Genomic DNA, 18,933 nt, shown 5'->3' with positions numbered 1-18,933 from the left:
CCCATTGTCGATGAAACAAAGAAATTGCATCGCATTAAACATAAGAGGCACAATGCCGACTTAAGTACAGCAAGACTAAGTCTTCCTACAGTCTATGTTTTGAGCGTTTCCTGTGTCATCAGTTTTACTTTCCGATGCACCTCTGCAGGTTTACTGTATCCCTTGGACCTTCCCACTGACGATGAAACACATAAATTGCATGGGAATTAAATGTAAGAGACACAATGCCGACTTAAGTACAGGAACACTGAGTTTTCCTACTGTCTATAATTTGAGCGTTTCCTGTGTCACCAGTTTTACATTCCGATGCACCTCTGCAGGTTTACTGTATCCCTTGGACCTTCCCTTTGGCGATGAAACACAAATTGCATCGAACTTAAATATAAGAGACACAATGCCGACTTAAGTACCGGAAGACTGAGTCTTCCTACTGTCAATGTTTTGAGCGTTTCCTGTGTCGCCAGTTTTACATTCCGATGCACCTCTGCAGGTTTACTGTATCCCTTGGACCTTCCCATTGGCGATGAAACACACAAATTGCATCGAAATTAAATATAAGAGACACAATGCCGACTTAAGTACAGGAAGACTGAGTCTTCCTACTGTCTATGCTTTGAGCGTTTCCTGTGTCACCAGTTTTACATTCCGATTCACCTCTGCAGGTTTACTATATCCCTTGGACCTTCCCATTGTCGATGAAACACAGAAATCGCATCGGAATTAAATATAAGAGTCACAATGCCGTCTTAAGTACAGGAAGACTGAGTCTACCTACTGTCTATGATTTGAGCGTTTCCTGAGTCACCAGTTTTACATTCCGATGCACCTCTGCAGGTTTACTGTATCCCTTGGACATTCCCATAGACGGTGAAAAACAGAAATTGCATCGGAATTAAATATAAGATACACAATGCAGACTTAAGTACAGGAAGACTAAGTCTTCCTACTGTCTATGTTTTGAGCGTTTCCTGTGTCATCAGTTTTACTTTCCGATGCACCTCTGCATGTTTACTATATCCCTTGGACCTTCCCATTCACGATGAAACACAGAAATTTAATCGGAAATAAATATAAGAGACACAATGCCGACTTAAGTACAGGAAGAGTGAGTCTTCCTACTGTCTATGTTTTGAACGTTTCCTGTGTCACTAGTTTTACATTCCGATGCACCTCTGCAGGTTTACTGTATCCCTTGGACCTTTCCATTGACGACGAAACACAGAAACTGCATCGGAATTAAATATAAGAGACACAATGCCGACTTAAGTACAAGAAGACAGAGTTTTCCTACTGTCTATAATTTGAGCGTTTCCTGTGTCACGAGTTTTACATTCCGATGCACCTCTACAGGTTTACTGTATCCCTTGGACCTTCACAGGTACGATGAAACACAGGAATTGCATCGGCATTAAATATAAGAGACACAATGCCGACTTAAGTACTGGAAGACTGAGTCTTCCTACTCTCTATGTTTTGAGCGTTTCCTGTGTCACCAGTTTTACATTCCGATGCACCTCTGCAGGTTTACTGTATCTCTTGGACCTTCCCATTGTCGATGAAACACAGAAATTGCATCGGAATTAAATGTAAGAGACACAATGCCGACTTAAGTACAGGAAGACTGAGTCTTCCTACTTTCTATAACTTGAGCGTTTCCTGTGTCACCAGTTTTACATTCCGATGAACCTCTACAGGTTTACTGTATCCCTTGGACCCTCACAGTGACGATGAAACATAGAAATTGCATCGGAATTAAATATAAGAGACACAATGCCGACTTAAGTACAGGAAGACTGAGTCTTCCTACTGTCTATGTTTTGAGCGTTTCCTGTGTCACCAGTTTTATATTCCGATGCACCTCTGCAGGTTTACTGTATCCCTTGGACCTTCCCATTGTCGATAAAACACAGAAATTGCATCGGAATTAAATATAAGAGACACAATGCCGACTTAAGTACCAGAAAACAGTCTTCTTACGGTCAATGTTTTGAGCATTTCCTGTGTCACCAGTTTTACATTCCGATGCACCTCTGCAGGTTTACTGTATCCCTTGGACCTTCCCATTGGCGATGAAACACACAAATTGCATCGAAATTAAATATAAGAGACACAATGCCGACTTAAGTACAGGAAGACTGAGTCTTCCTACTGTCTATGTTTTGAGAGTTTCCTGTGGCACCAGTTTTACATTCCGAATCACCTCTGCAGGTTTACTGTATACCTTAGACCTTCCCATTGTCGATGAAACACAGAAAACGCATTTGAATTAAATATAAGAGTCACAATGCCGTCTTAAGTACAGCAAGACTGAGTCTTCTTACTGTCAATGATTTGAGCGTTTCCTGAGTCACCAGTTTTACATTCCGATGCACCTCTGCAGGTTTACTGTATCCCTTGGACATTCCCATTGACGATCAAAAAGAGAAATTGCATCGGAATTAAATATAAGATACACAATGCCGACTTAAGTACAGGAAGACTAAGTCTTCCTACTGTCTACGTTTTGAGCGTTTCCTGTGTCATCAGTTTTACTTTCCGATGCACCTCTGCATGTTTACTATATCCCTTGGACCTTCCCATTCACGATGAAACACAGAAATTTAATCGGAAATAAATATAAGAGACACATTGCCGACATAAGTACAGGAAGACTGAGTCATCCTACTGCCTATGTTTTGAGCGTCTCCTGTGTCACCAGTTTTACATTCCGATGCACCTCTGCAGGTTTACTGTATCCCTTGGACCTTCCCATTGACGATGAAACACAGAAATTGCATTGGAATTAAATATAAGAGACACAATGCCGACTCAAGTACAGGAAGACTGAGTCTTCCTACTGTCTATGCTTTGAGCGTTTCCTGTGTCAGTAGTTTTACATTCCGATGCACCCCTGCCGGTTTACTATATTCCTTGGACCTTCCCATTGTCGATGAAACAAAGAAATTGCATCGCATTAAATATAAGAGGCACAATGTCGACTTAAGTACAGCAAGACTAAGTCTTCCTACTGTCTATGTTTTGAGCGTTTCCTGTGTCATCAGTTTTACTTTCCGATGCACCTCTGCAGGTTTACTATATCCCTTGGACTTTTCCATTCACGATGAAACACAGAAATTTCATCTGAAATAAATATAACAGACACAATGCCGACTTAAGTACAGGAAGACTGAATCTTCCTACTGTCTATGTTTTGAGCGTATCCTGTGTCACCAGTTTTACATTCCGATGCACCTCTGCAGGTTTACTGTATCCCTTGGACCTTCCCATTGACGATGAAACACATAAATTGCATGGGAATTAAATATAAGAGACACAATGCCGACTTAAGTACAGGGAGACTGAGTTTTCCTACTGTCTATAATTTGAGCGTTTCCTGTGTCACCAGTTTTACATTCCGATGCACCTCTACAGGTTTACTGTATCCCTTGGACCTTCCCATTGACGATGAAAATCAGAAATTGCATCGGAATTAAATATAAGAGACACAATACCACTTAAGTACAGGAAGACTGAGTTTTCCTACTGTCTATATTTTGAGCGTTTCCTGTGTCACCAGTTTTACATTCCGATGCACCTCTGCAGGTTTACTGTATCCCTTGGACCTTCCCATTGGCGATGAAACACACAAATTGCATCGAAATTAAATATAAGAGACACAATGCCGACTTAAGTACAGGAAGACTAAGTCTTCCTACTGTCTATATTTTGAGCGTTTCCTGTGTCACCAGTTTTACATTCCGATGCACCTCTGCAGGTTTACTGTATCCCTTGGACCTTCCCATTGGCGATGAAACACACAAATTGCATCGAAATTAAATATAAGAGACACAATGCCGACTTAAGTACAGGAAGACTGAGTCATCCTACTGCCTATGTTTTGAGCGTCTCCTGTGTCACCAGTTTTACATTCCGATGCACCTCTGCAGGTTTACTGTATCCCTTGGACCTTCCAATTGACGATGAAACACAGAAATTGCATTGGAATTAAATATAAGAGACACAATGCCGACTTAAGTACAGGAAGACTGAGTCTTCCTACTGTCTATGTTTTGAGCGTTTCCTGTGTCAGTAGTTTTACATTCCGATGCACCCCTGCCGGTTTACTATATTCCTTGGACCTTCCCATTGTCGATGAAACAAAGAAATTGCATCGCATTAAATATAAGAGGCACAATGCCAACTTAAGTACAGCAAGACTAAGTCTTCCTACTGTCTATGTTTTTAGCGTTTCCTGTGTCATCAGTTTTACTTTCCGATGCACCTCTGCAGGTTTACTATATCCCTTGGACGTTTCCATTCACGATGAAACACAGAAATTTCATCTGAAATAAATATAACAGACACAATGCCGACTTAAGTACAGGAAGACTGAATCTTCCTACTGTCTATGTTTTGAGCGTCTCCTGTGTCACCAGTTTTACATTCCGATGCACCTCTGCAGGTTTACTGTATCCCTTGGACCTTCCCATTGACGATGAAACACATAAATTGCATGGGAATTAAATATAAGAGACACAATGCCGACTTAAGTACAGGAAGACTGAGTTTTCCTACTGTCTATAATTTGAGCGTTTCCTGTGTCACCAGTTTTACATTCCGATGCACCTCTACAGGTTTACTGTATCCCTTGGACCTTCCCATTGACGATGAAAATCAGAAATTGCATCGGAAATAAATTTAAGAGACACAATACCACTTAAGTACAGGAAGACTGAGTTTTCCTACTGTCTATATTTTGAGCGTTTCCTGTGTCACCAGTTTTACATTCCGATGCACCTCTACAGGTTTACTGTATCCCTTGGACCTTCACAGTGACGATGAAACACAGAAATTGCATCGGAATTAAATATAAGAGACACAACGCCGACTTAAGTACAAGAAAACTGAGTCTTCTTACGGTTGATGTTTTGAGCGTTTCCTGTGTCAACAGTTTTACATTCTGATGCAACTCTGCAGGTTTACTGTATCCCTTGGACCTTCCCATTGACGATGAAACACAGAAATTGCGTCGGAATTAAATGCCGGAACAATGCCGACTCAAGTACAGGAAGACTGAGTCTTCCTACTGTCTATGTTTTGAGAGTTCCTGTGGCACCAGTTTTACATTCCGAATCACCTCTGCAGATTTCCTGTATCCCTTAGACCTTCCCATTGTCGATGAAACACAGAAAACGCATCGGAATTAAATATAAGAGTCACAATGCCGTCTTAAGTACAGGAAGACTGAGTCTACCTACTGTCTATGATTTGAGCGTTTCCTGAGTCACCAGTTTTACATTCCGATGCACCTCTGCAGGTTTACTGTATCCCTTGGACATTCCCATAGACGATGAAAAACAGAAATTGCATCGGAATTAAATATAAGATACACAATGCAGACTTAAGTACAGGAAGACTAAGTCTTCCCACTGTCTATGTTTTGAGCGTTTCCTGTGTCATCAGTTTTACTTTCCGATGCACCTCTGCATGTTTACTATATCCCTTGGACCTTCCCATTCACGATGAAACACAGAAATTTAATCGGAAATAAATATAAGAGACTCAATGCCGACTTAAGTACAGGAAGAGTGAGTCTTCCTACTGTCTATGTTTTGAATGTTTCCTGTGTCACTAGTTTTACATTCCGATGCACCTCTGCAGGTTTACTGTATCCCTTGGACCTTTCCATTGACGATGAAACACAGAAACTGCATCGGAATTAAATATAAGAGACACAATGCCGACTTAAGTACAAGAAGACTGAGTTTTCCTACTGTCTATAATTTGAGCGTTTCCTGTGTCACGAGTTTTACATTCCGATGCACCTCTACAGGTTTACTGTATCCCTTGGACCTTCACAGGTACGATGAAACACAGGAATTGCATCGGCATTAAATATAAGAGACACAATGCCGACTTAAGTACTGGAAGACTGAGTCTTCCTACTCTCTATGTTTTGAGCGTTTCCTGTGTCACCAGTTTTACATTCCGATGCACCTCTGCAGGTTTACTGTATCCCTTGGACCTTCCCATTGTCGATGAAACACAGAAATTGCATCGGAATTAAATATAAGAGACACAATGCCGACTTAAGTACAGGAAGACTGAGTCTTCCTACTTTCTATAACTTGAGCGTTTCCTGTGTCACCAGTTTTACATTCCGATGAACCTCTACAGGTTTACTGTATCCCTTGGACCCTCACAGTGACGATGAAACATAGAAATTGCATCGGAATTAAATATAAGAGACACAATGCCGACTTAAGTACAGGAAGACTGAGTCTTCCTACTGTCTATGTTTTGAGCGTTTCCTGTGTCACCAGTTTTATATTCCGATGCACCTCTGCAGGTTTACTGTATCCCTTGGACCTTCCCATTGTCGATAAAACACAGAAATTGCATCGGAATTAAATATAAGAGACACAATGCCGACTTAAGTACCAGAAAACAGTCTTCTTACGGTCAATGTTTTGAGCATTTCCTGTGTCACCAGTTTTACATTCCGATGCACCTCTGCAGGTTTACTGTATCCCTTGGACCTTCCCATTGGCGATGAAACACACAAATTCCATCGAAATTAAATATAAGAGACACAATGCCGACTTAAGTACAGGAAGACTGAGTCTTCCTACTGTCTATGTTTTGAGAGTTTCCTGTGGCACCAGTTTTACATTCCGAATCACCTCTGCAGGTTTACTGTATACCTTAGACCTTCCCATTGTCGATGAAACACAGAAAACGCATTTGAATTAAATATAAGAGTCACAATGCCGTCTTAAGTACAGCAAGACTGAGCCTTCCTACTGTCAATGATTTGAGCGTTTCCTGAGTCACCAGTTTTACATTCCGATGCACCTCTGCAGGTTTACTGTATCCCTTGGACATTCCCATTGACGATCAAAAAGAGAAATTGCATCGGAATTAAATATAAGATACACAATGCCGACTTAAGTACAGGGAGACTGAGTTTTCCTACTGTCTATAATTTGAGCGTTTCCTGTGTCACCAGTTTTACATTCCGATGCACCTCTACAGGTTTACTGTATCCCTTGGACCTTCCCATTGACGATGAAAATCAGAAATTGCATCGGAATTAAATATAAGAGACACAATACCACTTAAGTACAGGAAGACTGAGTTTTCCTACTGTCTATATTTTGAGCGTTTCCTGTGTCACCAGTTTTACATTCCGATGCACCTCTGCAGGTTTACTGTATCCCTTGGACCTTCCCATTGGCGATGAAACACACAAATTGCATCGAAATTAAATATAAGAGACACAATGCCGACTTAAGTACAGGAAGACTGAGTCTTCCTACTGTCTATGTTTTGAGCGTTTCCTGTGTCACCAGTTTTACATTCTGATTCACCTCTGCAGGTTTACTATATCCCTTGGACCTTCCCATTGTCGATGAAACACAGAAATCGCATCGGAATTAGATATAAGAATCACAATACCGTCTTAAGTACAGCAAGACTGAGTCTTCCTACTGTCTATGATTTGAGCGTTTCCTGAGTCACCAGTTTTACATTCCGATGCACCTCTGCAGGTTTACTGTATCCCTTGGACATTCTCATTGACGATGAAAAACAGAAATTGCATCGGAATTAAATATAAGATACACAATGCCGACTTAAGTACAGGAAGACTAAGTCTTCCTACTGTCTATGTTTTGAGCGTTTCCTGTGTCATCAGTTTTACTTTCCGATGCACCTCTGCATGTTTACTATATCCCTTGGACCTTCCCATTCACGATGAAACACAGAAATTTAATCGGAAATAAATATAAGAGACACAATGCCGACTTAAGTACAGGAAGACTGAGTCATCCTACTGCCTATGTTTTGAGCGTCTCCTGTGTCACCAGTTTTACATTCCGATGCACCTCTGCAGGTTTACTGTATCCCTTGGACCTTCCAATTGACGATGAAACACAGAAATTGCATTGGAATTAAATATAAGAGACACAATGCCGACTTAAGTACAGGAAGACTGAGTCTTCCTACTGTCTATGTTTTGAGCGTTTCCTGTGTCAGTAGTTTTACATTCCGATGCACCCCTGCCGGTTTACTATATTCCTTGGACCTTCCCATTGTCGATGAAACAAAGAAATTGCATCGCATTAAATATAAGAGGCACAATGCCAACTTAAGTACAGCAAGACTAAGTCTTCCTACTGTCTATGTTTTTAGCGTTTCCTGTGTCATCAGTTTTACTTTCCGATGCACCTCTGCAGGTTTACTATATCCCTTGGACGTTTCCATTCACGATGAAACACAGAAATTTCATCTGAAATAAATATAACAGACACAATGCCGACTTAAGTACAGGAAGACTGAATCTTCCTACTGTCTATGTTTTGAGCGTCTCCTGTGTCACCAGTTTTACATTCCGATGCACCTCTGCAGGTTTACTGTATCCCTTGGACCTTCCCATTGACGATGAAACACATAAATTGCATGGGAATTAAATATAAGAGACACAATGCCGACTTAAGTACAGGAAGACTGAGTTTTCCTACTGTCTATAATTTGAGCGTTTCCTGTGTCACCAGTTTTACATTCCGATGCACCTCTACAGGTTTACTGTATCCCTTGGACCTTCCCATTGACGATGAAAATCAGAAATTGCATCGGAATTAAATATAAGAGACACAATACCACTTAAGTACAGGAAGACTGAGTTTTCCTACTGTCTATATTTTGAGCGTTTCCTGTGTCACCAGTTTTACATTCCGATGCACCTCTACAGGTTTACTGTATCCCTTGGACCTTCACAGTGACGATGAAACACAGAAATTGCATCGGAATTAAATATAAGAGACACAACGCCGACTTAAGTACAAGAAAACTGAGTCTTCTTACGGTTGATGTTTTGAGCGTTTCCTGTGTCAACAGTTTTACATTCTGATGCAACTCTGCAGGTTTACTGTATCCCTTGGACCTTCCCATTGACGATGAAACACAGAAATTGCGTCGGAATTAAATGCCGGAACAATGCCGACTCAAGTACAGGAAGACTGAGTCTTCCTACTGTCTATGTTTTGAGAGTTCCTGTGGCACCAGTTTTACATTCCGAATCACCTCTGCAGATTTCCTGTATCCCTTAGACCTTCCCATTGTCGATGAAACACAGAAAACGCATCGGAATTAAATATAAGAGTCACAATGCCGTCTTAAGTACAGGAAGACTGAGTCTACCTACTGTCTATGATTTGAGCGTTTCCTGAGTCACCAGTTTTACATTCCGATGCACCTCTGCAGGTTTACTGTATCCCTTGGACATTCCCATAGACGATGAAAAACAGAAATTGCATCGGAATTAAATATAAGATACACAATGCAGACTTAAGTACAGGAAGACTAAGTCTTCCCACTGTCTATGTTTTGAGCGTTTCCTGTGTCATCAGTTTTACTTTCCGATGCACCTCTGCATGTTTACTATATCCCTTGGACCTTCCCATTCACGATGAAACACAGAAATTTAATCGGAAATAAATATAAGAGACTCAATGCCGACTTAAGTACAGGAAGAGTGAGTCTTCCTACTGTCTATGTTTTGAATGTTTCCTGTGTCACTAGTTTTACATTCCGATGCACCTCTGCAGGTTTACTGTATCCCTTGGACCTTTCCATTGACGATGAAACACAGAAACTGCATCGGAATTAAATATAAGAGACACAATGCCGACTTAAGTACAAGAAGACTGAGTTTTCCTACTGTCTATAATTTGAGCGTTTCCTGTGTCACGAGTTTTACATTCCGATGCACCTCTACAGGTTTACTGTATCCCTTGGACCTTCACAGGTACGATGAAACACAGGAATTGCATCGGCATTAAATATAAGAGACACAATGCCGACTTAAGTACTGGAAGACTGAGTCTTCCTACTCTCTATGTTTTGAGCGTTTCCTGTGTCACCAGTTTTACATTCCGATGCACCTCTGCAGGTTTACTGTATCCCTTGGACCTTCCCATTGTCGATGAAACACAGAAATTGCATCGGAATTAAATATAAGAGACACAATGCCGACTTAAGTACAGGAAGACTGAGTCTTCCTACTTTCTATAACTTGAGCGTTTCCTGTGTCACCAGTTTTACATTCCGATGAACCTCTACAGGTTTACTGTATCCCTTGGACCCTCACAGTGACGATGAAACATAGAAATTGCATCGGAATTAAATATAAGAGACACAATGCCGACTTAAGTACAGGAAGACTGAGTCTTCCTACTGTCTATGTTTTGAGCGTTTCCTGTGTCACCAGTTTTATATTCCGATGCACCTCTGCAGGTTTACTGTATCCCTTGGACCTTCCCATTGTCGATAAAACACAGAAATTGCATCGGAATTAAATATAAGAGACACAATGCCGACTTAAGTACCAGAAAACAGTCTTCTTACGGTCAATGTTTTGAGCATTTCCTGTGTCACCAGTTTTACATTCCGATGCACCTCTGCAGGTTTACTGTATCCCTTGGACCTTCCCATTGGCGATGAAACACACAAATTCCATCGAAATTAAATATAAGAGACACAATGCCGACTTAAGTACAGGAAGACTGAGTCTTCCTACTGTCTATGTTTTGAGAGTTTCCTGTGGCACCAGTTTTACATTCCGAATCACCTCTGCAGGTTTACTGTATACCTTAGACCTTCCCATTGTCGATGAAACACAGAAAACGCATTTGAATTAAATATAAGAGTCACAATGCCGTCTTAAGTACAGCAAGACTGAGCCTTCCTACTGTCAATGATTTGAGCGTTTCCTGAGTCACCAGTTTTACATTCCGATGCACCTCTGCAGGTTTACTGTATCCCTTGGACATTCCCATTGACGATCAAAAAGAGAAATTGCATCGGAATTAAATATAAGATACACAATGCCGACTTAAGTACAGGAAGACTAAGTCTTCCTACTGTCTATGTTTTGAGCGTTTCCTGTGTCATCAGTTTTACTTTCCGATGCACCTCTGCATGTTTACTATATCCCTTGGACCTTCCCATTCACGATGAAACACAGAAATTTAATCGGAAATAAATATAAGAGACACATTGCCGACTTAAGTACAGGAAGACTGAGTCATCCTACTGCCTATGTTTTGAGCGTCTCCTGTGTCACCAGTTTTACATTCCGATGCACCTCTGCAGGTTTACTGTATCCCTTGGACCTTCCCATTGACGATGAAACACAGAAATTGCATTGGAATTAAATATAAGAGACACAATGCCGACTTAAGTACAGGAAGACTGAGTCTTCCTACTGTCTATGCTTTGAGCGTTTCCTGTGTCAGTAGTTTTACATTCCGATGCACCCCTGCCGGTTTACTATATTCCTTGGACCTTCCCATTGTCGATGAAACAAAGAAATTGCATCGCATTAAATATAAGAGGCACAATGTCGACTTAAGTACAGCAAGACTAAGTCTTCCTACTGTCTATGTTTTGAGCGTTTCCTGTGTCATCAGTTTTACTTTCCGATGCACCTCTGCAGGTTTACTATATCCCTTGGACTTTTCCATTCACGATGAAACACAGAAATTTCATCTGAAATAAATATAACAGACACAATGCCGACTTAAGTACAGGAAGACTGAATCTTCCTACTGTCTATGTTTTGAGCGTATCCTGTGTCACCAGTTTTACATTCCGATGCACCTCTGCAGGTTTACTGTATCCCTTGGACTTCCCATTGACGATGAAACACATAAATTGCATGGGAATTAAATATAAGAGACACAATGCCGACTTAAGTACAGGGAGACTGAGTTTTCCTACTGTCTATAATTTGAGCGTTTCCTGTGTCACCAGTTTTACATTCCGATGCACCTCTACAGGTTTACTGTATCCCTTGGACCTTCCCATTGACGATGAAAATCAGAAATTGCATCGGAATTAAATATAAGAGACACAATACCACTTAAGTACAGGAAGACTGAGTTTTCCTACTGTCTATATTTTGAGCGTTTCCTGTGTCACCAGTTTTACATTCCGATGCACCTCTGCAGGTTTACTGTATCCCTTGGACCTTCCCATTGGCGATGAAACACACAAATTGCATCGAAATTAAATATAAGAGACACAATGCCGACTTAAGTACAGGAAGACTGAGTCTTCCTACTGTCTATGTTTTGAGCGTTTCCTGTGTCACCAGTTTTACATTCTGATTCACCTCTGCAGGTTTACTATATCCCTTGGACCTTCCCATTGTCGATGAAACACAGAAATCGCATCGGAATTAGATATAAGAATCACAATACCGTCTTAAGTACAGCAAGACTGAGTCTTCCTACTGTCTATGATTTGAGCGTTTCCTGAGTCACCAGTTTTACATTCCGATGCACCTCTGCAGGTTTACTGTATCCCTTGGACATTCTCATTGACGATGAAAAACAGAAATTGCATCGGAATTAAATATAAGATACACAATGCCGACTTAAGTACAGGAAGACTAAGTCTTCCTACTGTCTATGTTTTGAGCGTTTCCTGTGTCATCAGTTTTACTTTCCGATGCACCTCTGCATGTTTACTATATCCCTTGGACCTTCCCATTCACGATGAAACACAGAAATTTAATCGGAAATAAATATAAGAGACACAATGCCGACTTAAGTACAGGAAGACTGAGTCATCCTACTGCCTATGTTTTGAGCGTCTCCTGTGTCACCAGTTTTACATTCCGATGCACCTCTGCAGGTTTACTGTATCCCTTGGACCTTCCCATTGACGATGAAACACAGAAATTGCATTGGAATTAAATATAAGAGACACAATGCCGACTTAAGTACAGGAAGACTGAGTCTTCCTACTGTCTATGTTTTGAGCGTTTCCTGTGTCAGTAGTTTTACATTCCGATGCACCCCTGCCGGTTTACTATATTCCTTGGACCTTCCCATTGTCGATGAAACAAAGAAATTGCATCGCATTAAATATAAGAGGCACAATGCCAACTTAAGTACAGCAAGACTAAGTCTTCCTACTGTCTATGTTTTTAGCGTTTCCTGTGTCATCAGTTTTACTTTCCGATGCACCTCTGCAGGTTTACTATATCCCTTGGACGTTTCCATTCACGATGAAACACAGAAATTTCATCTGAAATAAATATAACAGACACAATGCCGACTTAAGTACAGGAAGACTGAATCTTCCTACTGTCTATGTTTTGAGCGTCTCCTGTGTCACCAGTTTTACATTCCGATGCATCTCTGCAGGTTTACTGTATCCCTTGGACCTTCCCATTGACGATGAAACACATAAATTGCATGGGAATTAAATATAAGAGACACAATGCCGACTTAAGTACAGGGAGACTGAGTTTTCCTACTGTCTATAATTTGAGCGTTTCCTGTGTCACCAGTTTTACATTCCGATGCACCTCTACAGGTTTACTGTATCCCTTGGACCTTCCCATTGACGATGAAAATCAGAAATTGCATCGGAATTAAATATAAGAGACACAATACCACTTAAGTACAGGAAGACTGAGTTTTCCTACTGTCTATATTTTGAGCGTTTCCTGTGTCACCAGTTTTACATTCCGATGCACCTCTACAGGTTTACTGTATCCCTTGGACCTTCACAGTGACGATGAAACACAGAAATTGCATCGGAATTAAATATAAGAGACACAACGCCGACTTAAGTACAAGAAAACTGAGTCTTCTTACGGTTGATGTTTTGAGCGTTTCCTGTGTCAACAGTTTTACATTCCGATGCAACTCTGCAGGTTTACTGTATCCCTTGGACCTTCCCATTGACGATGAAACACAGAAATTGCGTCGGAATTAAATGCCGGAACAATGCCGACTCAAGTACAGGAAGACTGAGTCTTCCTACTGTCTATGTTTTGAGAGTTCCTGTGGCACCAGTTTTACATTCCGAATCACCTCTGCAGATTTCCTGTATCCCTTAGACCTTCCCATTGTCGATGAAACACAGAAAACGCATCGGAATTAAATATAAGAGTCACAATGCCGTCTTAAGTACAGGAAGACTGAGTCTACCTACTGTCTATGATTTGAGCGTTTCCTGAGTCACCAGTTTTACATTCCGATGCACCTCTGCAGGTTTACTGTATCCCTTGGACATTCCCATAGACGATGAAAAACAGAAATTGCATCGGAATTAAATATAAGATACACAATGCAGACTTAAGTACAGGAAGACTAAGTCATCCCACTGTCTATGTTTTGAGCGTTTCCTGTGTCATCAGTTTTACTTTCCGATGCACCTCTGCATGTTTACTATATCCCTTGGACCTTCCCATTCACGATGAAACACAGAAATTTAATCGGAAATAAATATAAGAGACTCAATGCCGACTTAAGTACAGGAAGAGTGAGTCTTCCTACTGTCTATGTTTTGAATGTTTCCTGTGTCACTAGTTTTACATTCCGATGCACCTCTGCAGGTTTACTGTATCCCTTGGACCTTTCCATTGACGATGAAACACAGAAACTGCATCGGAATTAAATATAAGAGACACAATGCCGACTTAAGTACAAGAAGACTGAGTTTTCCTACTGTCTATAATTTGAGCGTTTCCTGTGTCACGAGTTTTACATTCCGATGCACCTCTACAGGTTTACTGTATCCCTTGGACCTTCACAGGTACGATGAAACACAGGAATTGCATCGGCATTAAATATAAGAGACACAATGCCGACTTAAGTACTGGAAGACTGAGTCTTCCTACTCTCTATGTTTTGAGCGTTTCCTGTGTCACCAGTTTTACATTCCGATGCACCTCTGCAGGTTTACTGTATCCCTTGGACCTTCCCATTGTCGATGAAACACAGAAATTGCATCGGAATTAAATATAAGAGACACAATGCCGACTTAAGTACAGGAAGACTGAGTCTTCCTACTTTCTATAACTTGAGCGTTTCCTGTGTCACCAGTTTTACATTCCGATGAACCTCTACAGGTTTACTGTATCCCTTGGACCCTCACAGTGACGATGAAACATAGAAATTGCATCGGAATTAAATATAAGAGACACAATGCCGACTTAAGTACAGGAAGACTGAGTCTTCCTACTGTCTATGTTTTGAGCGTTTCCTGTGTCACCAGTTTTATATTCCGATGCACCTCTGCAGGTTTACTGTATCCCTTGGACCTTCCCATTGTCGATAAAACACAGAAATTGCATCGGAATTAAATATAAGAGACACAATGCCGACTTAAGTACCAGAAAACAGTCTTCTTTCGGTCAATGTTTTGAGCATTTCCTGTGTCACCAGTTTTACATTCCGATGCACCTCTGCAGGTTTACTGTATCCCTTGGACCTTCCCATTGGCGATGAAACACACAAATTGCATCGAAATTAAATATAAGAGACACAATGCCGACTTAAGTACAGGAAGACTGAGTCTTCCTACTGTCTATGTTTTGAGCGTTTCCTGTGTCACCAGTTTTACATTCCGATTCACCTCTGCAGGTTTACTATATCCCTTGGACCTTCCCATTGTCGATGAAACACAGAAATCGCATCGGAATTAGATATAAGAATCACAATGCCGTCTTAAGTACAGCAAGACTGAGTCTTCCTACTGTCTATGATTTGAGCGTTTCCTGAGTCACCAGTTTTACATTCCGATGCACCTCTGCAGGTTTACTGTATCCCTTGGACATTCCCATTGACGATGAAAAACAGAAATTGCATCGGAATTAAATATAAGATACACAATGCCGACTTAAGTACAGGAAGACTAAGTCTTCCTACTGTCTATGTTTTGAGCGTTTCCTGTGTCATCAGTTTTACTTTCCGATGCACCTCTGCATGTTTACTATATCCCTTGGACCTTCCCATTCACGATGAAACACAGAAATTTAATCGGAAATAAATATAAGAGACACAATGCCGACTTAAGTACAGGAAGACTGAGTCATCCAACTGCCTATGTTTTGAGCGTCTCCTGTGTCACCAGTTTTACATTCCGATGCACCTCTGCAGGTTTACTGTATCCCTTGGACCTTCCCATTGACGATGAAACACAGAAATTGCATTTGAATTAAATATAAGAGACACAATGCCGACTTAAGTACAGGAAGACTGAGTCTTCCTACTGTCTATGTTTTGAGCGTTTCCTGTGTCAGTAGTATTACATTCCGATGCACCCCTGCCGGTTTACTATATTCCTTGCACCTTCCCATTGTCGATGAAACAAAGAAATTGCATCGCATTAAATATAAGAGGCACAATGTCGACTTAAGTACAGCAAGACTAAGTCTTCCTACTGTCTATGTTTTGAGCGTTTCCTGTGTCATCAGTTTTACTTTCCGATGCACCTCTGCAGGTTTACTATATCCCTTGGACGTTTCCATTCACGATGAAACACAGAAATTTCATCTGAAATAAATATAACAGACACAATGCCGACTTAAGTACAGGAAGACTGAATCTTCCTACTGTCTATGTTTTGAGCGTCTCCTGTGTCACCAGTTTTACATTCCGATGCACCTCTGCAGGTTTACTGTATCCCTTGGACCTTCCCATTGACGATGAAACACATAAATTGCATGGGAATTAAATATAAGAGACATAATGCCGACTTAAGTACAGGGAGACTGAGTTTTCCTACTGTCTATAATTTGAGCGTTTCCTGTGTCACCAGTTTTACATTCCGATGCACCTCTACAGGTTTACTGTATCCCTTGGACCTTCCCATTGACGATGAAAATCAGAAATTGCATCGGAATTAAATATAAGAGACACAATACCACTTAAGTACAGGAAGACTGAGTTTTCCTACTGTCTATATTTTGAGCGTTTCCTGTGTCACCAGTTTTACATTCCGATGCACCTCTACAGGTTTACTGTATCCCTTGCACCTTCACAGTGACGATGAAACACAGAAATTGCATCGGAATTAAATATAAGAGACACAACGCCGACTTAAGTACAAGAAAACTGAGTCTTCTTACGGTTGATGTTTTGAGCGTTTCCTGTGTCAACAGTTTTACATTCTGATGCAACTCTGCAGGTTTACTGTATCCCATGGACCTTCCCATTGACGATGAAACACAGAAATTGCGTCGGAATTAAATGCCGGAACAATGCCGACTTAAGTACAGGAAGACTGAGTCTTCCTACTGTCTATGTTTTGAGAGTTTCCTGTGGCACCAGTTTTACATTCCGAATCACCTCTGCAGGTTTACTGTATCCCTTAGACCTTCCCATTGTCGATGAAACACAGAAAACGCCTCGGAATTAAATATAAGAGTCACAATGCCGTCTTAAGTACAGGAAGACTGAGTCTTCCTACTGTCTATGACTTGAGCGTTTCCAGAGTCACCAGTTTTACATTCCGATGCACCTCTGCAGGTTTACTATATCCCTTGGACCTTCCCATTCACGATGAAACACAGAAAATTAATCGTAAATAAATATAAGAGACACAATGAAGACTTAAGTACAGGAAGACTGAGTGTTCCTACTGTCTATGTTTTGAGCGTTTCCTGTGTCACCAGTTTTACATTCCGATGCACCTCTGCAGGTTTACTGTGTCCCATGGACCTTCCCATTGACGAAGAAACACAGAAATTGCATTGGAATTAAATATAAGAGACACAATGCCGTCTTAAGTACAGGAAGGCTGAGTCGTCCTACTGTCTATGTTTTGAGCGTTTCATGTGTCACCAGTTTTACATTCTGATGCACCTCTGCAGGTTTACTGTATCCCTTGGACTTTCCCATTGTCGATGAAACACAGAAATTGCATCGGAATTAAATATAAGAGATACAATGCCGACTTAAGTACAGGAAGACTGAGTCTTCCTACTGGCAAAGTTTTGAGCGTTTCCTGTGTCACCCGTTTTACATTCCGATGCACCTCTGCAGGTTTACTGTATCCCTTGGACCTTCCCATTGACGATGAAACACAGAAATTGCATCGGAATTAAATATAAGAGACACAGCGCTGACTTAAGTACAAGAAAACTGAGTCTTCTTACGGTCTATGTTTTGAGCGTTTCCTGTGTCACCAGTTTTACATTCCGATGCACCCCTCCCGGTTTACTGTATCCCTTGGTCCTTCCCATTGTCGATGAAACACAGAAATTGCATCGGAATTAAATATAAGAGAAACAATGCCGACTTAAGTACAGCAAGACTAAGTCTTCCTACTGTCTATGTTTTGAGCGTTTCCTGTGTCATCAGTTTTACTTTCCCATGCACCTCTGCAGGTTTACTATATCCCTTGGACCTATCCATTCACGATGAAACACAGAAATTTAATCGGAAATAAATATAAGAGACACAATGACGACTTAAGTACAGGAAGACTGAGTCATCCTACTGCCTATGTTTTGAGCGTTTCCTGTGTCACCAGTTTTACATTCCGATGCACCTCTGCAGGTTTACTGTATCCCTTGGACCTTCCCATTGACGATGAAACACAGAAATTGCATTGGAATTAAATATAAGAGACACAATGCCGACTTAAGTACAGGAAGACTGAGTCTTCCTACTGTCTATGTTTTGAGCGTTTCCTGTGTCAGTAGTTTTACATTCCGATGCACCCCTGCCGGTTTACTATATTCCTTGGACCTTCCCATTGTCGATGAAACAAAGAAATTGAATCGCATTAAATATAAGAGGCACAATGCCGACTTAAGTACAGCAAGACTAAGTCTTCCTACTGTCTATGTTTTGAGCGTTTCCTGTGTCATCAGTTTTACTTTCCGATGCACCTCTGCAGGTTTACTATATCCCTTGGACGTTTCCATTCACGATGAAACACAGAAATTTCATCTGAAATAAATATAAGAGACACAATGCCGACTTAAGTACAGGAAGACTGAGTCTTCCTACTGTCTATGTTTTGAGCGTCTCCTGTGTCACCAGTTTTACATTCCGATGCACCTCTGCAGGTTTACTGTATCCCTTGGACCTTCCCATTGACGATGAAACACATAAATTGCATGGGAATTAAATATAAGAGACACAA

This window comes from Schistocerca nitens, chromosome 4, assembly GCF_023898315.1.
Source record: "Schistocerca nitens isolate TAMUIC-IGC-003100 chromosome 4, iqSchNite1.1, whole genome shotgun sequence".
Lineage (NCBI taxonomy): Eukaryota > Metazoa > Arthropoda > Insecta > Orthoptera > Acrididae > Schistocerca > Schistocerca nitens.
Note: the sequence above shows the minus strand (reverse complement) of the source record.